This window comes from Bicyclus anynana, chromosome 24 (assembly GCF_947172395.1).
Source record: "Bicyclus anynana chromosome 24, ilBicAnyn1.1, whole genome shotgun sequence".
In the NCBI taxonomy this organism is placed as follows: domain Eukaryota; kingdom Metazoa; phylum Arthropoda; class Insecta; order Lepidoptera; family Nymphalidae; genus Bicyclus; species Bicyclus anynana.
In genome coordinates, this window is record NC_069106.1 from 2,671,498 (window position 1) to 2,695,081 (window position 23,584).

General features: G+C 34.6%; 1 protein-coding gene across 8 annotated transcripts in view; it reads left to right on the plus strand.

The window, feature by feature from the left end:
- LOC112046247 (mushroom body large-type Kenyon cell-specific protein 1) overlaps positions 1-23,584 on the plus strand; it is a 280,699-nt gene that overhangs the window by 115,455 nt on the left and 141,660 nt on the right. Inside the window, exon 1 of one of the 8 annotated variants that reach the window (XM_024082829.2) lies at positions 1,539-2,247. The exons of the other annotated variants lie outside the window; for them this stretch is intronic. The gene's annotated coding sequence lies outside the window, so the exon portion shown is untranslated. Of the gene's footprint in view, positions 1-1,538; positions 2,248-23,584 lie in introns of those variants that run through there. 8 annotated transcript variants of the gene reach the window in all.

The following is a 23,584-nucleotide window of genomic DNA, read 5'->3' on the forward strand; positions in this document are numbered from 1 at the left end:
CTCGACAATAAGTACACAATCGAACGCACCCACACTCTGAGAAAAAAACGATAAAAAAGTGCACACAAACACTTTGAATTTACTTTGCACACTAGCGTGGCAGCGTTCTATTTTGAAGTTTCGAATTTTTCAAAATTCGAACGCCGCTCCGCTTAGGTAAATAAAATTTACGCGACCGAATTCAGGAGTCTTTGAGGTTAAACAAAAGATAAGATAAGTAAGTATAACTGAAATGTCCAAGGTTCGAATACAAGCGCGGGCACTCACACTGACGCCGGGTGCATAAACGACGGTGCATTCTGCGCATGTGTGCAATGTAGCGCGATCGAACAGTCTCGAGTTGTGTAACGAACTTTATTTTTATTCACTTATTTTGTTCAGTTTTTAGATTTATATAAAACCAACTGAGTCTGATATAACTTAAATTTTACAAAAGGTTTCTTGAGAATTAAATTAAGTTATCATGCAAATGACAAACTTACTTAATAAATAACTTTCTTATTGGATAATTTAGAATTGACTGCAATTACATTCAAATTTGAAAAAGATTTTTTTTTATTGTTGATCAAATTACATCGCAACATGATCTGTAAGGTTTTTTTATTTGTACCTTTACACGAACATGAAATTATATTACCAAAAATTGTAGTATGAAAATTGATGGCAAAAAATGGCAGGACGTCATCTACATGCTCCACCAATAAGCACCGGATGATATTTGTTACATAAAATCTCAATATATATCTCTATATGTCAGCTAGCATCCGTCAATGATAATGAATTAGCCTGCCGGTCATTAACATTCGTAGATATAATGATATCTACCAAAGTTATTGACCGGGATGGAGTTTGTCTTTGTAATGACAAAGAAGAACTTTATCACTCCAAGTCCGCTAAACCTTACAGCAGCAGCACGGTAGGGCTCGGGCTTCCAAATTCTATTTCATATAATAAGTGAAAAGACTTAGCCCTGCAATGGTTCTTTGAAAATAGACTAATAGTTTTAAAATATTAACTTTCAGATAATTTTCCATGATGCTAAAATATAAAAACGGCCAGAAAACCATCAGTTTTTCAATCCTGGCATTCTTAGCCAATGTTCCAGCAACACGGTGTAAACAAAACGTATTGAAATTATGTATGTTATTATAGGGAATAATCCAGATTTGCTGAACTGATTTTGAAAATTCGTTTATCATTAGATAGACACGTCAATTGTGAGCGTCATGGGCTATATTTTATTCCCGTATTCTTACAGGAACAGGAACTACGCGGGTAAAAATAAGTGGGGTGTATGTTACCTTTTCACGACTAAGCTAATATGATTTTGATGAATTTTTACACGAAGAAAAATGTGTCCTTTTAAGAGAATATAACTATTGCGGGCATCTGCTAGTTTAGTATTACAATTAGGAATCAAAATGAATCTAAATGATAAAACTTTAATATTTGTGGCACCCATTTTCTATGTCTTATGTCAGGTGATGATAGATCCGTTGATGTTTCGGAAGTAGTCGGGTATACTCTGACAATAAACTCGTGAATTCACCCATTTTTCTATTCCAATAAGATGATATTATGATTTACGAAACGTAATATTAGTTGTGTTATCGCGGTCGCAAGTATCAAGACTGCATAGCCCGGCGCGCTCGCTCCCAGTAAATACAAGGTAATGGCTAAGTACGCACGCGGTCTAGTACAGAGTGCGCCGCCGGTGCAGTCCCGCCTTAGCACAATCAGTAGAGAGTCGCATTTCCGTTCCCACACTGCGATTCACGCGGCAACCGATAAAAACCTCCAAAAGACGAAACAAAATTATTTAAACGATAATATATTTTAATAAACAAAAAAAAAATTAATTACAAAAAAAAAATACAAAAAAAAAGAATTATTCGTATTATATTTCATATCGTTCGGCTAGTGTTTAGTGCTAATAACAAAAAAAAAGAAAACAAAAAATATTTTTCGGATTAGTGAATTTTTTGTAAAAAACATATCAAACAAGGAAAACTGTGGACCCTGAACTTATTTATATTTATATGGATAGTTTTGTGCAGTGACTTAGAAGTACGATGTGTTATTTGTTTGTTGTCAGTGAACAGTGACAGTGCGGCGCCGTGCGCGGCCAATGTTTGATGCCCAGGTGATCGAGGATCGGGACTTTTTGCGTTGCGTTTATTTTAGTTACGAAAATTACTACCGAAGTGTCAAACTGGACCGAGGAGGAACAGGCCACCCCTGACGCATGTGAGTACACCGTTTAATGGGGACAAAGAAACTTTTTTTTTTTACTACAAATCGCCCTTAAATCTTGCGTTCTCCTTGACTCGGTGCGTCGGTGTGCGTGTAGTTCGTAATCACCATACGCGCGTGTGTGGGGTTCACGCACATTTTTTGTGTTTTTCTTCCCCCACCACTCCGCCCCACCTATAACGTTATCTGTCCCACTCTTTTTTCTATGACGCGCTGTCGTCGTGTGCGTGAGCCGTGCGTGTGTGCGTTAATAAATTGCAACCTATATTTTGATCGAAGGCCAATGACGGAATAGAAAATGCGATTCTAGATTTCTATTCCACATTTAAATATTCAAATTTTTCGTTCAGTAACGAAACTATACAAACATTTTAATTATTTCGCCAAAAAAAATAAATGAACAGAACTAAAAAAAGAATCTACCTATTAAAATAAACAAAATAAATTATTAGAATACTTTTAAAATGTTCTAAATACATATAAAATGAGAACAAAAGAAATAATTTACGCATAAAACATTAGTTATGTCAAGTTTTAATGTAGTTTTCCAAAGTCGCTACGGCAGGTCGTAGGCTAAAAGTTACCCGTCGGAACTTTTTGGCGCTCCCGTCATACGGAAAGAATTTTCGACTATCAAATTTTAAAAAACCTTATTCAACTTTTTTGAATAGTTTATCCTCTAACTATTTCAACTATTCGCTTTTTGTTTATATAAATCTATCATTAATCGGATGTTTCGATAAAATTAGAACATAATTAAACTTTTGTGAAAACATTTTTTTTAATTTCCCACGCGCATTGAAATTGTATGGAAATCGATAAAGTTTTGCCGCCGTTTGTCGTCCTTGATAAATATTTTTTAAATCGGAACCAGGACATGACATGAATTCAAAAGTTTTGATAATGCATTAAATATTTCAGTCATGCATTTATTATTTTTGGCTGTTAATAGGTGATTACATCAGCGTTTAATATTAATTTGACTTGTTTATTGATTGAAATACTTGCATACATAGAATGGATAGATTTATTTTCAAAATAAACAACATTGTCGGCAAATAGGGCCTTTCGTAGCTGTAAGTATAGGCACAGAAAACATATTATGTAGTTACAAGCAGGTTTATATTGGTAATATTTAAAAAAAGTTATATAAATTTAATCAAATGAAGATCTATTACGACGCACATGTGCTTCAGAGAAATATATAAATAATAATAATAATAGTGTAATATCTATAATTTAAATTATTTATTATATGTACTTATTAAAAAACTGCTGTCTTTAACGGTACTTATCAGTAAACAACCGGTAGAGTAAACACAAAAAGAAAATGTAACGTTTCAGAAGTATTATTTATAAATTAAGCCCTTAAAATATAATTTATGGTTACTACAACCAAAGCGTGAATTATACATATGCTTCTGTTACCTTGAAAAGTTTAAACAAAAAAATCAATTATATAAACAAAAATAAATTAAAAACTGAAAAAAAATAAAAAATAATAAATTAAAGTTATCTAAGTAAATCAATTCCTACATCAGATTGTTGTGAACTTCTTATTAACTTTATTTTTTATATAAACGGATAAATAAACAATTTTATTATAACAATATTTGTGCTGTTATATAGGTACCTACTTTATTATCTTTTAATTTAAACTATTCATTATTATTCATTATATCAAGTCGCTAAATGTTTACAAGCATAAATAATGTAAAAAAAATACTAATATATTGATAAGAATTCTTAGAATGATTTCTAAAAAATACATAATAATATAATAATAGTCCATTAATTTCCTACTATTTGAACATACTTATTTTGATTAAAGTATTACGCCTATTTAAATTGACTACACACTTTTTCAAAACTTTTGTACACGTTATAATTCCACTTCGTCTCTGATTTTTAAGTGAATCTTACTTACGTCAAACTAAAAATGTCTACACCTACAATTAAGATTTTTTTTATATCACACAAAACTGCATTGGAGCAGACTGGTGAATCTAAACAAACTCTTAGAAAGATGCGTCTTGCAGTTATTTCATTACCCTACAATACCCTAAAATACCCTAATACAATAATTTTACCCTATTTTGAAATACAATAATTTGAAATAAAATAATATAATAATTAAGTAAGTAGAAGATTTTCATATGTTTTAATGTAGGGAACTTACTTCTAACTACTACTATAGTTTAAACATTACAACTTTACCTATGCCTATATCAGTATTTTTAATATGAATATTAAAAAAATAAACATTGTTTTCATTGTTGTAATGCTTGTTGTAAGTTTATCTATTAACAACTTAAAATTTTAACCCTTAGATGAGAACAAATAAATAATTATAAATATATTAAAAAAAACAAGTCATTCATTAATAAATACCTAGTCTTATATGTAGTACTATGGTAAATAGAGTAAAAACTCATGTGTCTTGGCAAATGCCAAAACTAGATGATGTACCTTTAGTTTTGGAGTTCATATGGCCTCCTGTATCAAACCAGCTAAATAACTTTTTTACCATGTCACAGAAGATATCGAATTTAGGTTCTTTGGAAGTCAGGGTATAATTCTCATATACCTATCTCCCAAGATTTGACTGACACACTAACAATACAAGACAACACATTATTATTCAATTTACTGTGTCTAAAAGTCAGCTAAAATGATGATAATGAAAATATTTCATGAAAAAATTGAACAGACTTCAAAATCAGACAATAAACTAAAAAACAAAAAATAACATCATACGTCTATATACATCGCCTTCAAAATGATCAGAATGTAGCACGTACGATGTTATTTTTTGCTTTTTAGTTTATTGTCTGATTTTGAAGTCTGTTCAATTTTTTATTTTTTTTTTATTATCATCATTTTAGCTGGCTGTTTTTTTTTTATTTTTAGATTTTTAGTGATATGTACTCCTGAACTAGGTGCAGCATTCTAGATTTAGTAATTTTGTTTTAAATTGTGGCCTTGTAGACAAGTCAAAATAAGTAATATCTTTTTTCCGAAACTCATTTGTTGTTGAAATGTCAAATGGTTTTTGAAAAAACGAACGTCTCTTGTTTATTTTGTTATAATAAGTATGGTTTCAGAACTTTCATCACATTATATGTACCTACTACATCTTTCATTCACTTATTAAAACGATTTAAAAAAATATATTAATAATTTAAAAACAATAAGTAGGTACAAGTAAATATGCAGACCAAACTAATGATTATTAAAAAAGGGATATTACAATTAAATGTCATTAAAATTAATACCTATCATCGATAGTTATATATATAATAATATACGAGTACAACAATACAGATAATAATATAATGTTGATACTAGGTTACACAGGGCCCGTTTGCTTCAATGGAGCCAGCTATTCCCACACTGCATTAGATCGACGTAACAGACCAGTCTAGTTGTGAAATAATGTATGTACAAACAGCCGTAGCCTTCAAGTCGACATTTCCAAGATGGCGGCGGCTATGTAGTGACATTGACAGTTGTGTAAGTCGCCTTGGCCGAGCGCGCGCGCAAGGACTGGCGCGTGCGCAGAACACGACGCGAACTTGAACTTTTGAATTTCGAATTTTCACTTTTTCACTGTATAGCTCATTGTTTACAATTTCGGATGAGTTTTGATACTTTATGTAGTAGCTGGGCCAGTATTGTGGTTAGGAAGTCCATCGACTAATATAATGATGATGTAACTAGGTATTAGGACATTAAACAATTGAACTTTTTTAGAGTTAAACTAATTTTACAGGAAAAAGAATAGGTACATTCTACTTTGTTACTTATATCTTTTTGTAAACTTTCACCAACTTTGTAGTAGGTAGGTAAGTAGTTTATTCAATTACTTTTAATATAATGAATCGTTTCCTTACTTATCATCATTATTAGCCCACTATTGTACCAAGCTTCCCTTCTTATAAGAGAAAAAATATAGAGCTTAGACCCACCAACTCCAATGTGTGGTGGTTTAGGGAATATTTTTTAAGTCTATAATGATCACTCTCAGATATGAATGATAATGATTGGTATCGGCAGCTTAATCTGATTATCACCACTAACTTCCCAACTTTGGACTGAGAATTTGCACTGAAAATTTCTTCATCATATCAGCCGATGGACGTCCACTGCAGGACATAGGCTTTCTGTAGAGACTTCTAAACATCACGAGTATCGTGATTCCAATGGAGTCAAAGGTTTAACGTGTTTTAGTTAAAAAGTTTACAAGGTTGATTTGACTTATCTACTTAACTGTAACTTTTTAGTTTGAGATGTCTCAAATGGTGAAGAAACGGTGCTTTCTGTCAGTCTGAGTCACTTTCGATTCGTCAGTTTTTGCAGAGAAATTATATTGAAATCTGAGTGTAAATCTTTGAATTACTTACATATTTGACTGTTTTTGAAAACTTTGAGTTTGACAGACAATTTTTTTATGTAACAAGTACAAATCAAGTCACTTATGGTAGGTCCAAGATTTTTACTAACAGTATTCGAAATAAAAATAATGTAAGTAGGTATTTGACTAGCAGGTATCCTAAACAAAAAATCTTTCAAACCGGCTAGTATAGACATACATAAATGGATACAAGATTAAATAAAATCCTGTAAGAAAACTAAGACTTTGACAGATAGTTAAAAGTTTTTTATGTTACAAGTCCAAATATGACTTCAAGTCACTTATGGTAGGTCCAAGGTTTTTACGAGACAAACACTTGGTCCTTACGCATCAGGAATTTAAAGTTTTTATTAGAAGAAAACAGTTATCCGTATTTTTAATTAGTTCGTTAAGATTTTTCTTGGAAAAGATTTTTTCTTTTCGGTTGGGAAAACAATACCTACCTATATTTAAATGTACGTTTGGAACCCATTAATTCCAAATTTACGATTTTAATTATAACCAATAATAATTATGATACGATTTATTCATTATGTTTGTTTGCTCGAACGCGCTAATCTCAGAAACTACTGGTCCGATTTGAAAAATTCTTTCAGTGTTAGATAATCCATTTATCGAGGAAGGCTATAAGCTATATATTACCCCCGTATTCTTACAGGAACGGGAACCATGCGGGTGAAACCGCGCGGTGTCAACTAGTCTTGTATAAAATTAGTTATTTTAATAATATCTGCGCGCGCGCATATTGGAAAGCTACTCCAGTAAAACTAGACCGCCTATGGCGCTTTTACAAAACTATTACTTGCAAATATGCCATTACAGCTTACAATAAAATTTGATGCTCCAATTTCTTTTACGACAAAACAGCACTTTCCCCATTATACTTTAGATGCAATTTTGAAAATATCACTACTTTAATGAATACTATTATTTTGAGTTTACTAAGCAAATCATTTACGTAACTTTCAATTTATAACCTATACTACAGCCTTTCTTGATGAGTACTGTTTACCAACAAACAAATTAAAAATGAGGGTATAAATCACTAGTCATTTCACAACTAATAATAATAATTAACTTGTTCTTAAATTAAAAAAAAATATTTGATTAATAAGCTTAGGACAATTAGATATTGTTAATAATTTTTATATAACATTTTATAAACAAACCATACATAATTTAAAATAAATAAGTTATGAAATGACATGTGCTTTCTGCCTTCAAAGGCTGTAGTATAGAAAATAAATTAACATGCCTTAATAATATGAAACAGAGTCGCTTCTTGCCGTCTGTAAACCTTAATCTTTTCATCATCATCATATCAGCCGATGGACGTCCACTGCAGGACATAGGCCTTTTGTAGGGACTTCCAAACATGACGATACTGAGCCACCTGCATCCAGCGAATCCCTGCGACTTGCTTGATGTCGTCAGTCTACCTGGTGGGGGGTCGGCCAACACTGCGCTAACTAGTGCGAGGTCGCCATTCCAACACTTTGGGACCCCAACGTCCATCGGCTCTTCGAATTATGTGCCCCGCCCATTGCCACTTCAGCTTCGCAACTCGTTGAGCTATGTCGGTGACTTTGGTTCTTCTGCGGATCTCATTTTTGATTCGATCACGCAGAGATACTCCTAACATAGCTCGTTCCATCGCCCGCTGTGTGACTCTGAGCCTTCTTATGAGGCCCATAGTTAGCGACCAAGTCTCGGAACCATAGGTCATCACAATCACTTAATCTTTTAAACAAAAAAAATATATGAGAATGACAGATCTGTTCGACACCTTGATCGTGTGACCTGTCAATAATAAATGTCATTTTCGTACATTCTTTACTAGAAGCGACTCTGTTTGGTATATTAAACAGAGTCTACTTTCTAGGTTATGAACTGAAAGTTACCTACTTATATTATTTGCCTAATAAACACGAAATAATAGTGTTCATATAATGTAGTCATATTTTCAAAATTGCATCTAAAGTCCGCAAGACATCGGGTGCGTTTTCATCCCTATGTTGTAGATGTCCCTAGGACTCGTACAAAACGCTTTGCGTCCTCTTTTCTCATACGCACAGCTAGGGTTTGGAATACCCTTCCCAAGTCAGTGTTTCCTGAATCTTATAACTTGGGTATCTTCAAAACAAGAGTGAATAGACCTTCTAGGCAAGCGTGTCCGATCTTAGACTGTATCTACACTTACCATCAGGTTAGAGCATGGTCAAACGCGAGCCTATTTGCATTAAAAAAATACATATTTTTAAAATCGATGACCACAGGCCCAGGCCCTTACAGACAGAGAGACAACAAAATCTTAGTACTACGGTCCCGTTTTATCCTTTATATATAGAAACCTATGAAGCGCAAAGATCTCAAGATTACAAGTTGATCTGTGTGCGCGAAGTTGACGGTAACGGTCAATGTTAGTAGTTCAACTGCTATACCGGCTCTAGGCTGCAGTGTCGCAATATATGACATAGAATTGCAATTTTGTAACTTGTATCTTTATCGAGACTCGTGCTCAGTAGTCTTAGTAATAGGGTCCTGTCTTATCCTTTAACTACAGAAACATAAAAAGTGCAAAGAGCTCAAGATTGCAAAACACCAAGTTGATCTGTGAGCGCAAAGTTGACAGTAACGGTCAATGTTAATAGTTCAACTACTATACCGGCTCTAGGCTGCAGTGTCGCAATCTGAGAGACCTGGGTGTGATTCGGCTATTTTATAGTTGTCGAATGTAATATTCGTCTATAATAAGTTTTATTAGAATTTGAACTTTATTTCTATGAGTTGCCAAAAATAGAATGTCACTAACGAAGTTGCTATGAAAAATTGTGATGTCACATCGCTGTAACTTTACAGAATGCACACTTTTGCGACTTGAATCCAGTAATCTTAATAATAGGGTCCTTTTTCACAATTTGGGTACTCACGAAACCCTAAAAAACGCTAATAGCCCAACATTGTAAAACACTAGTTGATCTGAGCGCGCGAAGTTGACGGTAACGGTCAATGTTAGTAGTTCAACTGCCATACCGGTCTAGGGCTCTAGGCTGCAGTGTCGCAATGTGGCATAGACCTGTAATGTTGCAACTTGTATACCTATCGAGACTCGTGCTCAGTAGTCTTAGTATCAGGGTCCTGTTTTATTCTTTAACTACAGAACCATAAAAAAGTGCAAATAGCTCAAGATTGCAAAACGCTAGTTGATCTGTGCGCGCGAAGTTGACGGTAACGGTCAATGTTAGTAGTTCAATTGCCATACCGGTCTAGGGCTCTAGGCTGCAGTGTCGCAATGTGGCATAGACCTGTAATGTTGCAACTTGTATACCTATCGAGACTTGTGCTCAGTAGTAAAGAGAGTAAATCTAAGAGCATAGACGAAAAACGATATCGTTTTATACTAAATTATGATTTTATATTGAGTGCTAATTAATTTTGAGATTGACATACTCTTATCATACATTATAATGTAATAAGCGTTTATAAAGAAGAATGACAAAACAAAATTAAATCTTACGTTTTTTTAACTATCTGTGGACCGAGAACGTACAATAGCCGGAGCCAGCCGGACCAACCAAAAAGAAAATAGACCTTAGCTGAGTTTGTTGTGGGTCCTAATATAGGTAAGTACCTACACCTACAATTGCCAGTCACGCTTGGAATACCTTGGAAAAATTTATAAGAAATAAAATCCAATAAATTTTTCATGACATCTTGGAGTTACTTAGGTACATAGGTAGGATGATATAGCCTTTCTCAGGGTCTCGGTTCTATAATATTAATGTAACAACTCGTATTAAAGGGTGTCACGATAATTCCCTTTAAATTATTGTAATTAAATAATCACTAACATTTTCGAATTAGCGCGGCTATTCTCTAACGATGTTTTGTATAACTCGCAAATGCGAGTCTCAATTTCACTGCTATCTTTCTCATTCTATAGTATCCTGTTAAACAGAGAGAGATAGAGGTGAATTCGAAACTCGGACTTGCGAGTTATAAAAATATCATTACAGAATAGCCTAGCTGTTCTTCTACTAACTATAAACTAACTCTCTGCCAAAATTCATCTTTGTACCTACATCAAGTGATTTTCGAGATTTTGTAATGAATGACCTTTCGCATTTATATAGGTATTTAGATTTTATGTTGCTATGAAGACGTCCTTCACAGGATCACAATATAAGCTTATTATAATGTCTAGGTATTCTTAACACATGACCTATTTGTATTTTCCTTGACACACGATATCGTTTCTATTTTAATTACTTCGTTGGTCTAGTCTAGTAGACAACTTCTTCAGCTAATTATGACGAGGTCCTGGGTTTGACTAAAACATTTTTTTTAAAGATATTTTCATTATCGGGCTTGTAGAGCATGGAAATTCGTCTGTCTTGCACTAAAACACTTATTTGCTGGAAAAAATTGTAGTCCTTTTTGTGCAAACATTACGTAATCTACTATTTTTCATCTGTGACTGTAATTTTGCAGTTTTTGCATTCTTATCTCAAAAACAGTATGTGAAATGCTGCTAAGAACCAACGTAAACTAGCTTTTTCTGCGGCTTGGCTTTCGTATAAAGGTTAATTTTCTATCCCTCGGGAACAATATTATTTTCTGCTGATTTTAATACTTTCCATGTATTTTTTATTAAAACCGAAAAACATATTAAAATCTTTCTCATAAATGGTAGGAGATTAATTAATTTATTAACAGACAAATATTACTTCATTATTGGGTACCCTGTGCCCATGGGTGAACAATTTCTTTCATTCTTTTAAATTTAAATTCGTTTAATTTTTATTATAAAGATATATAAATATAAGGGGTGTAAGGGGGAGGCTAGTACCAGTCTGTCTCCCCAATTGTCAACCTCACCTGCTCGTGGTGCACCCTGCAGATGGACCGACGAGGCTCTGGCGACCGACGAATGGCGGTATATCCATTCCCAAAGGCTAGATTATGAAATGCCTCAGGCCGGTGTCGGGCAGCAGCGACATCGGCGCGAATAATCTAGCACTGCGCTGACCAACCCGCATGCCCAGCGTGGTCAGTATCGGGCAAAACTTTGTAGATGGACCAACAAACAAAAACACAGCCCCTAGTCCCCGGCAGCCCCGCTATTCCTGGCTCTGGCAGCGGTTACGGTAACGGCGGGGCAAGGGGTGTTAAGAATCTCCGGAAGAGATTCCGCTGCCAACCCCGACGACTAGACCTGGCAACATACAACGCACGCACTTTGAGGTCCGACGAAAAGGTCATCGAGCTGGAAGAAGTTATGAGCAAGTTGCACTGGGATGTCATAGGATTGTCTGAAGTCCGAAGAGAGGGGGAGGGCTCGATAATCCTTGAATCCGGCAACATGCTCTACTACCGGGAGGGCGACCAACAGTCCCAGGGTGGTGTCGGATTTATCGTTCACAAGTCCCTCGTGAACAATGTTGTAAAAGTCGAGAGTGTGTCGAGCAGGGTAGCGTTCCTGGTCCTCCGAATTACCAAACGGTATTCGTTGAAGGTTATACAGGTTTACGCACCGACCTCGACACATCCCGACGAGGAGGTAGAGGTATTGTATGAGGATATTTCTAAAGCCATACATGCCTCAAACTCTCATTACAATGTTGTGATGGGGGATTTTAACGCAAAGCTGGGCGAACGTAGCGGTTCAGAGTTGAAAGTGGGACGATTTGGGTATGGGCAACGGAACGATAGGGGCCAAATGTTGGCTGACTTCATGGAGAAGGAGGGCCTCTTTATGATGAACTCCTTCTTCAAGAAGCCACCACATAGGAAATGGACCTGGATGAGCCCCGATGGTTCCACGAAAAATGAGATTGACTTCATCTTGTCTACCAAACGGCAAATATTCAACGATGTTTCTGTGATCCATAGGGTGAAAACCGGTAGCGATCACCGAATGGTTAGAGGCACGTTGAATATCAACGTTCAGCTGGAACGGTATCGACTGGTGAAGTCTACGCTCCGACCTACTCGTGCCCATATCCAAAACCCCGAGTCCTTTCAACTAGAACTGCAGAACCGCTTTGATTGCCTAGCAAATTGCGAAACTGTGGACGATCTGAACAACAGGTTCGTGGAAACTGTCCATTCCGTTGGGTCTAAGTTCTATAAGACCCACCGTACGAAAAGAACCAAAAAGTTCTCAGACCATACACTTAAACTCATGGAAGAGAGGCAAGAAATGAGATTGCAGTCTTCAGCAGATGCGTCAAAATACCGACAAATCAGTAGACAGATCTCTAAGTCGCAAACCAGCGACTTGCGAAACTTCAATACCGAGCGTATTAAAAATGCGATTGAAAACAATCGCGGCTCGAAAGTTTTCGCCAGAGATCTGTCTATTGGACAGAGGCAGCTGACGCGTTTGAAGACCGAGCACGGTAATCTGATTTCTTCCAAGCCCGAGTTATTAAGTGAGGTCGAGAAGTTCTATGGACAGCTATACACGACTACCCAGCAGCCTGTTGACAACTTGGCTAAAGACCCCAGAGCCAAGTTGACCCGACACTATACCGAAGATATCCCGGACGTCAGCCTATACGAGATTAGTGTGGCTCTCAAACACCTGAAGAACAATAAGGCGCCAGGTGAGGACGGAATCACAGCAGAACTCCTGAAAGCGGGTGGAAAACCGATACTTAAAGTCCTTCAGCGATTGTTCAATTCCGTCATTCACGAGGGCACGACGCCTGAGGCGTGGCATAGGAGCGTGGTGGTTCTGTTCTTCAAAAAAGGTGACAACACCTTGCTGAAGAATTACAGACCCATCTCGCTGCTAAGCCATGTTTACAAATTGTTCTCGAGAGTCATTACGAATCGTCTCGCTAATAGGTTTGACGACTTCCAGCCTCCCGAACAAGCCGGTTTCCGAAAAGGCTTTAGTACCATAGACCACATCCATACGCTGCGGCAGGTTATACAGAAGACTCACGAGTATAACCAGCCACTTTGCTTAGCGTTTGTGGACTATGAGAAAGCCTTCGATTCGGTGGAAACCTGGGCTGTGCTAAGGTCATTGCAGAGATGCCGAATTGATTACAGGTATATCCAAGCGTTGAAGTGCTTGTACGAAAACGCCACTATGTCAGTCCGTATTCAGGATCAGACTACGAGGCCAATCCAGTTGCAGCGAGGAGTGCGTCAGGGAGATGTGATCTCTCCGAAGCTATTTACCGCCGCATTGGAAGACGTCTTTAAGCTTCTGGACTGGGGCGGACTTGGCATCAACATCAATGGCGAGTACATCACTCAACTGCGGTTCGCGGATGATGTAGTCATCATGGCACAGACTCTGGATGACCTTAGTACCATGCTCAATGACCTCAGCAGCGTTTCTCAACAGGTGGGCCTGAAAATGAACATGGGCAAAACAAAAATAATGTGTAATGCTCATGTATCGCTCCACCCAGTTATAGTTGAGAACGCTGCACTCGAAATTGTAGACGAATACATATACCTAGGACATATGATCCAGTTAGGTAGGTCCAATTTCGAGAAAGAGGTGAACCGTCGAATCCAACTCGGCTGGGCTGCATTCGGGAAACTTCGCGACATCTTTTCGTCCGAAATTCCTCAGTGCCTGAAGACAAAAGTCTTCGAACAGTGCGTGTTGCCAGTGATGACCTATGGTTCCGAGACTTGGTCGCTAACTATGGGCCTCATAAGAAGGCTCAGAGTCACACAGCGGGCGATGGAACGAGCTATGTTAGGAGTATCTCTGCGTGATCGAATCAGAAATGAGGAGATCCGCAGAAGAACCAAAGTCACTGACATAGCTCAACGAGTTGCGAAGCTGAAGTGGCAATGGGCGGGGCACATAGTGCGAAGAGCCGATGGACGTTGGGGTCCCAAAGTGCTGGAATGGCGACCCCGCACTAGTAAGCGCAGTGTTGGCCGACCCCCCACCAGGTGGACTGACGACATCAAGCGAGTCGCAGGGATTCGCTGGATGCAGGTGGCTCAGTATCGTGATGTTTGGAAGTCCCTACAAAAGGCCTATGTCCTGCAGTGGACGTCCATCGGCTGATATGATGATATGATGATGATGATATAAATATAAAAACTAACTATAAAATAACTGGTACTGAACAATAAATCACATCCGTATTAAGAAATATATAAAATGTACTGTAATAATTAAAATATTACAAAACTTACGCATTATTTTTTATTTTAACCTTACAAATCAAAAACAATTTATTATAAAAACCTCCCTTCGATATACATAAACATAAATACCAAAAATAACGATCAAAAATAAACTGCATTCATGCATTTATCGACGAAAAATCCGAAAGATTTTTATAGGCTGAACGACATTGAACTTTTGCCGATTCTTCCGTGAAAAAAATTAATGTCACTGCGCAAAAACTTGTTCCAACGATTCAAGTACAATGTCTTAATCAATAAACACATGTAAATTATGTCGTATTTACTAATTGTCAACACATTGACATGTGGGGAATGTCTGTTAATAACTTCAGTATTTGTAAATTTTAATTTATTTATTATCATTTTAGATAAATCTTATCTTACTATGAAAGTATAAAATTATTTAAAAAGATAAATTGTTGACTGAACTCAAAAACGGCAAAACATTTTTATATTTTTTTTTTGCCGTTTGTACTTAATACAAGAGATGTTAAAGAAAAATTAAAAAAAGGGAGAATCCCAAACGAATAACAGACCAACCAGCACAAAACCATGTCAGTCAGTTTATTAATGAAAAACTATCAGCTGTCTGTCATAAAAACCCATACCTAATCAAATCTGTTTTAGAGATTCCTACGACGCTACAGACTTACAAACAAACACACAAACATACTAACTAAACTTATTACCATCATCATTGATCTATTTGTTAATTGCCCATTTCAGGATACCAACTTTTCTTTCAGGATAGACGGAGAGCCCGTGTACCCCAGACCTTCTTCATTTTATAAAAGTTGAAAGTTTGTCAGCTCATGCCATACCATACCATAAGTAAGTACGATAGCCAATAATTATGGAGTTTGGATCGTGCTGGCTTTGAGAGGTAGCAGGTTTTAAGGATCCAGACCCTCAACCGTCTAAGTATGATTTTTTTTATATTTTTATCGGCATAATATGAGAAATTATATCCCCATTTGCCTGACACTTGGCTTCATGGATCCTTCGCTAGAGACCCTTGAAGTTTCAAATTAAATACTGTTTTAACCGACTCCAAAAAAAAAGAGAAGGTTTTCAATTCGACGCGTATGTTTTTTTTTTAAATTAAATGCCATTTATTTTTATGAAAATTAAAATGCCAGAACACACTAAAAACAGAAAAGTAAAAAAAAAAAACAAAAAAATTGAACCGACTTCAAAATCACAAAAGTAAACTAAAAATCAAAAAATAACATCGTATGTGATCACTTTGAAGGCGGTGCCAACACAGTGATGCATTAACAAGTGTGACTAGCGACTGGCAATATAATTTATCATATTATGCCAGAGGAAGACATGAAAAAATTACACTTTTAAACGGTTGAGGGTCTGAATCCTTAAAACCTGCTACCTTCCAAAGCCAGCACGGTCTAGAACCCATAATTTGCTACCGTACTTACTTATGGTAGGAGCATGAGCTGATAAGCTTACAACTTTCATAAAATGACGTAAGACTTTAGTCTATGTCTATGTCGAGTCTATGATCCTTTCAGGACATAAAGATTTGTGGTTTACACCCACCAAGCTCCAATGTGGGTGAAACGGCTTACAAAAAAGAGCTATTAAGTATAAAACTTACTAAAATCGTTGTTAAATGCTATGATTAAATGTGAAATAAATGTAATAATGTTAAATTTCCATTATAATTCGGGTTGTGGGTTCTGCAAAGGACGGCGCGGGCGGCAGTTGAATCATATAACTCAATTTGCGAACACATCTGCCTACCAACATCCCGTTAGGATGCCTGCATACTGGTTGATTACATCTGCGTTTTTGCTCGTGCAAACCAAGGATATTATATATATTTAAAATTTGTTTTACGAGCAAAACTCTCTTACAAAAGATTGATTTAAGTGTTTATTTTATTCATTGCTTAAATTGTATATTTAATAAGGCGATGGAACCTTCTTGGCTTTAATTTTAAGTTTACTATTTTTATTATTATCATTAATCTTATTATTAAGTAAGTATTATAATACTTACTCAATAATAAATTTTTGATATCGACTTTGAAAATTTAAGGTGACTTTGCGGAAGTTAAAAGTTAGCTACTTAGATAACTGGCAGATATCGAACGACTATCCATTTAACATATAATATACCTACGCAAAGTTATATCTTAAATATTAATTTAAGTGTTATTTTAAAATATGCCTTTTATGTTTGATTCTTTAAAAACAGAGACTTGAATCTCCAGTGTTTATCTTAAAATTATTACATACTAAGTAGTTTTTGCCCGCGGCAACGCCCGCGTTAAATTCGGGGTAAAAAAAATAAAACAGGTATTTTTAATAATAAAAAAAATATTTATTTAGCTATTTTCAATATTTAATGAACGTAACTACGTAGGTATCAGTAATTTCAATATTTAGAGTTGAAGATTTTTGTCGAGACATCCAAGTGACAATGTCTCTACAAAAATCCTCAATTCTCATTTGTTTTACCTGTTGAATAGTAATATTATATTAAATCACAGTAAAGATCCAAAACTTTGAACGGTTTGTCACTTGACCTATAACATTTTACAAACATTTCATATTTAGTGTTAACATTTATAGTTGAATCTATATCTATATGTATACTAAAATATAAAGCTAAAGAGTTTGTTTGTTTGTTTGATTGAACGCGCTTATCTCAGGAACTACGATTCGATTTGAAAAATTCTTTCAGTGTTAGATAGCCATTTATCGAGGAATGTTATAGGCTATATATTATCCCCGTTTTCTTACGAGAACGGGAAATAATATGAGGGCATATCATAATTAGCTAAATTAAAATAGCCAAAAAGAGGGTGACTCAACTTCGATGTTCTGATAAAAATGATGATCTTTAAATATAACGTATTTTTTTATTAGATACTAGCAGTCGCAGGTGACTTCGTTCACGTGAATAATTCTCTATGAATCCCACGGAAACTATGTTTTTCTCTGCGGTCCATTCACATACATTATGCGGTGTGTAGACAGACACTACTTTCGGATTTATAATATGTAATAAGTAGTAGGGATACCGTCTTATTCGTCTGCTCCATTCTGAATAACTCATCTGTCAACTCTTTTCCCTGCCGCTTATGAACGATACAAGGATTTAAGACGGCAAGAATAACCACGGCAATACTTCCCTGAAAATTTGTAATATCTAGTAAGTCACATTGTCTTACCCAAAAGTATTACCAATTACTTGTCATTCTGTACGAGCCCTTACACACAACAATAAGTACGCATTGACCGCGGCCTCCAGACGAAAGCAATAAGCAAAAAAAAAAAACAAAAAAAAACGACAACTTTCGCTCGCGGCCCCAAATTGAATGACCTCAATTCCAGCGTTTTTGTCCCTTTTTTTGAGTACCGACGTGTGTTTCATTGTCTAGAGTTCGCTGTTTTTGGTTATTTTTGGCAAGCATGCTTTAATTTGCAATTTTCATATTTTAATATTTTTATGAGCGGCGGGTAGGTGCGCTTGGTGTTTTTTTTTTTATTTTGCTAAAAATACTTATGCATGATTTGTAGTTACATTCTTCATTCATTGTTTTTGTTATTAATGTATTTACAATAATGTATTTTGGCTTTGGGCATGATTGATGTATTTCTTATATATATGTTAGGCCTCGATGAATTTGGGTTATCTTTATGTTTACAATTGCAAGTACCATAATGCCAGACAAGATGAAAATAAAAGTTTTCATGTGAAATCTTATACAGTTTTTTTAGAATGAAAATAGAAAAAAGAGCAATTTAGGTTTAAAAATTGTATTCACTCATATAATTTAAAATCTATAGAATAATACTTAAAGTCATTTGAGTAATCCAATTGTTTTTATTTATAACAATAAACTATTTATAACTATAAAAAAAATATTTTTAGTTTTTTATTAGGTTTCTCTGTAAATGTTACAAATTTTTTTTTAAACTTTGAATATTAGTATTTACTTTATATCCTTTGCAAAATTAACCATTTTTGTTTCCTAGAAATATGGAAATACGATTTAATATAATAAATCATCATATAGGATTCAGTAATAGTTGAATCATGTATGAATCACAATAATTTTAACTAGTAGCTACTTAGATAACTGGCAGATATCGAACGACTATCCATTTTACCTACATATACTATACCTACGCAAAGTTATATTTTAAATATTAATATAAGTTTTATTTTAAAATATGCCTTTTATGTTTGATTCTTTAAAAATAAAAACTTGAATCTCCAGTGTTTATCTTAAATTTATTACATACTAAGTAGTTTTTGCCCGCGTTAAATTCGGGGTAAAAAACTGGTATTTTTCGTCAATTCGTCGCTCCGTTTTGCCGTGAAAGACGGACAAGCAAACAAACAGACAAACAGAAACACGCACTTTAACATTTATAATATTATAAAACCATGTATAGCAGACTCCTTGCGATATCACCCGCATAGTTTCCGTTCCCGTTTACCAAAAAGCGTTACGTTTTCCGAACTTACCAAAAAGCGTTGCTTTTCAGAACTTACCAAAAAGCGTTATTTTTGAGCTAACCAAATAGTGTAGTTTTTTCAGAACTTACCAAAAAGCGTAATTTTTGAATTTACCAAATAGTGTAGCTTTTTCAGAACTTACCAAAAAGCGTTATTTTTGAGTTTACCAAATAGTGTAGCTTTTTCAGAACTTACCAAAAAGCGTTATTTTTGAGTTTACCAAATAGTGTAGCTTTTTCAGAACTTACCAAAAAGCGCTGTTTTTGATATTACCAAAAAGCGTCAAAGTTATTCTGTGCAACGTTTCTTGGGCAGCATTAATTTAAGATCATTTCATCATTAGGTGTTCCTCTTTACACGCGAAGCGATATATATGGAGCTTAGATCCACCATGCTGCTCTTATGTGGCTTGGCGCGCTATCCATGAGATCATAAATGTATATTTTATTGTATAACTTGAGGAAAAAACCTATGCGTCAGAATACAAACCCACTTTTTTGTTACTAATTACATCTTCATTCAAAAGAATTTATAAACAAAATATGTATGATTGGTTTTTTGTTATACAAATACATATTTGCAATACTTACGTATTTCGCTTCCTTGTTTATTTGTTTTATTTTGTTGACTTGAGTGCAGACGAATTTTAAACAAGGAACTATGAATGTTGATTGAATCAGATTATCTTGCTTAAAGTGTTATTAACAAAGTCTATATTATCTACAAAAATAACGTAGGCACAGAAGTATGTAGACAGATAGAAAGCATCCATCGAATCTCGTTTAAAATGAAAACAATATTGTGTATGGACTTCTGTAAGCAAACCGAGGCAATTCGATATTTGGAGTCATGAGTACCTAATGATAATGGTAAACTTTTTTGAGAATTGTCAATGATTAGCAGATTTAATGCTTTTTAAATATACGTATTGTAAGCATGAAATTACATAATCAACTTGTTGCATATTAACTTAAAATATATATAAATATATTGATAATTTAGTATCGTTTCAGTGTAGTGTTTCAAGAACGACACGGCTGTCAATTGTCTATTTACTGCGTTATCTACGATTTTAAAATTATAATTCAAAAATGCAACGCGTACGTGTAAATTTTACATTCTGAAACCTGAAATTCAGATTCCACTGTAATCAAAATAACTACGTATTATTTTTAGAGAATGTTGACGACTAAAAACGAATCCCAAAAATAGCCTAGAATAAATGTAGCAAAATTCTTTGTCATGATAAAGTACAAAATTACATTATTATAAAACATGTACGGTATGTTCTTATTGCAAATTGTTGAACACAGCAAAGGTCCATGACACGCGTTACATTATCTGTGGCCATCCTTTAAGAGATCATAAAAAAATGACAATTCAAAAAGGGAACGCTCAAAAGCTGTCAAACTGCCCGCCGCTGACGTTCTGAAACCTGCCCTGCCTCAACCGCGGCCGGCGTGAGGCCGTTCACCCGCGATTTATTTCTTTTTTTTTACCCGCATACAAACTAAATGCACACGTATACACGTAATAAGCGACCATAGACATCTTATATTTATAACTAGGGCTGTCACAAAATAATTGACAAAATTTTCAGGCCGCAAAATATTTTTTTCAAATTTAAAATAAATTTTCGAAATTGTGCTTTTTTTCACATAATGCAAGAAACAAATGGGGTAAATATGTACGTAAAAAGGTAGCTTTAGTAATACAAAAGTCTGAAATAATTTTAATATTTATTGACACAATATTCTTTAAATTAAATGATTAAAATAATAAATTACTGTTTAAAATTTTGTTAACTTTGTAAAAGAGACGAGGGAGAAGAAGATATTTTTGCAATGTATACTTTTGAAGTATACTTTGCTAATTACAAGTCATCATCATCTTTTTCATCTTATCCCACTTGACTGGGAATGACACAATGAGTCTTCCTTTTCAATTCGCTTCTATCGTGCGTCAATTTTTCGTCCTTTTATTCACATAATGTTCTCTTTCACACAGCCTAAACCATTTCTTCGGTCGTCCTACTCTCTTTTGCTTTTTGTCTTTTCACTTGAAAATTTAACCAATTTTAAGCCACTATTCACTCAATTTTTATGTTACTTGCGCAACGTATAAACTTTATCTTCATAGATTTTATCTATTTCTATAGATTTTATCATATATTTTATAGAAAAAGACATCGTCGACAAATCTATTTTTCTCTGAAAGCGGCTGAGTTGTAATATAGCTCTTTCTTTCATCCCAACGCAATGAAATGGTTACGAGCGATATTTTCGATTTCGCTGGTATTGGTCGACATATTTTGTCTTTCTTTTGGCTCGAGATATGTCTATGATATATTTCCCGTGTGAATATGTCAAGTGTATATTGCATAATATCAAATTATGCCCATGTTTAGGCCTACAGGTCAAATCCCACAAAATTACAACGAGTGACAACCCTATTGATAACATAACTTTCGTTCAAAAACTGGTCCGGTAACAGGATTCTTCTCGGTAGCTTTGGACGTTTAGTATTTTATATACAAAAAACCGATCGACCAGTTAGAATCGTTTTGAATTTGGCTTATGTGCTTTTTGTTAGTTTTGTTTCTTTGTAGATTTTCTCCGTTCTCACGATTGGTGCTTCGTTTTTCTTTTTTTTTTCTTTTTTGGTCAATGTATCGTGTGCATTGCCTGTTACTACATAATGACAGGGTTTAATTTTGTTTTCTTTAAACTAATGTAGCTATACATGAACGAACTTGAGTATTGGTATATTAAAATGGCTTTGATTATTTATACCACGTGCAATATATTTATAACTAGCTGACGCCGCGCGGTTTGACTCGCTTGGTTCTCGTTCCCGTAGGAATACGGGCATAATATATAGCCTGTAGCCTTCCTCCATAAATGGACTATCTAACACTGAAAGAATTTTTCAATGCGGACCAGCAGTTCCTGAGATTAGCGCGTTCAATCAAATATACAAACAAACAAACAAACTCTTCAGCTTTATATATTAGTATAGATAGTGATCTCTTCCAGACTACATCTACTTTATGAGACGTACCTACTCGTAAAATCAGGTCAAAATATATAATTGTTAGTATATTAAGAGACAAGACATTTAATAGTTAAAAAAACAACTTATCTTAAAATCATATTTTAAATCCTTTGACGTAAGAAAAGATATTTCATAATTTCAATATTTATATTATAATAAAACAAGAATATAAATATTCATTTCAATTTGCCTTATATCGCAACTGGGTTAAAGGCACAACGTAAGGTCAAAACGGGATATAGAATACAGGAGAAAATACAAAATGTGCTCTCTTCGATCGTGATTGTTTTTTTTATTATCTATTTAGATAATATTTTTGTATATACCTAACGAAACTTGAGAAAAAATACTAACACTAAACCAACCTTAAACCTTGTATAAATTCTATTTTTAAAAACCACAACATTTTTTTGTTTATGTATAAACTAGAGCCGTGTAATCAAGTGTCTTTGCGCCGATCAAATTACAAATAAAAAACAAGATAGACCATAGACAAAACAAAATGGAATGCTGGAATAACACGGAGTTGTGCTGCTTTTTGTCACTAAAACCCTTAAGGAATATAATTAAGGATCAAACGAACTTACCTGGAAGTGAAGTTCGATCATAATTATATGATCAGCTTCACTCGACCCGATTTTATATTAACATATTGTAGTATACTCCTATGCCAATGACACAGTTTTTTAAAGTTAATAGGAATTTTTCAAAATATCACCATGGCAACCCAAACACCACCCCCGCGCGGCCATAGGTCGCCATCTTCATTCTGTGTTTCTGTGTTCAAAGCCTAGACACGCTAATTCAAATAAAAATAATTTTAATCGTGGAAATCTTAGAATTTACAAAATTTAAATAAAATTATTTAGTTAGTCATGCCAAAAGGCAAACGTAAACGTAAAATATAATAGACCACATGGTCTAATTATATAATTAATATTGTTGTTTTTATGTGTTGCTTCGATTATAGTTTCATTAACTAGGTAATCGTTATTTAAATAATGTAGTCTTACGTTATAATTATTATAATTGCAAAATTTAAAAAGTTTACATTAATCAGTAATCAATGCTAGATTAAGTGATTTAAATAAACTTTGTAACAGTTGGCACAGAGATATGTAACTTATTTGTTTGGATTACTAACATAAGATAATGAACGGCTAAAACATATTATGCTTCAATGTTAAGCAAATTTTTATT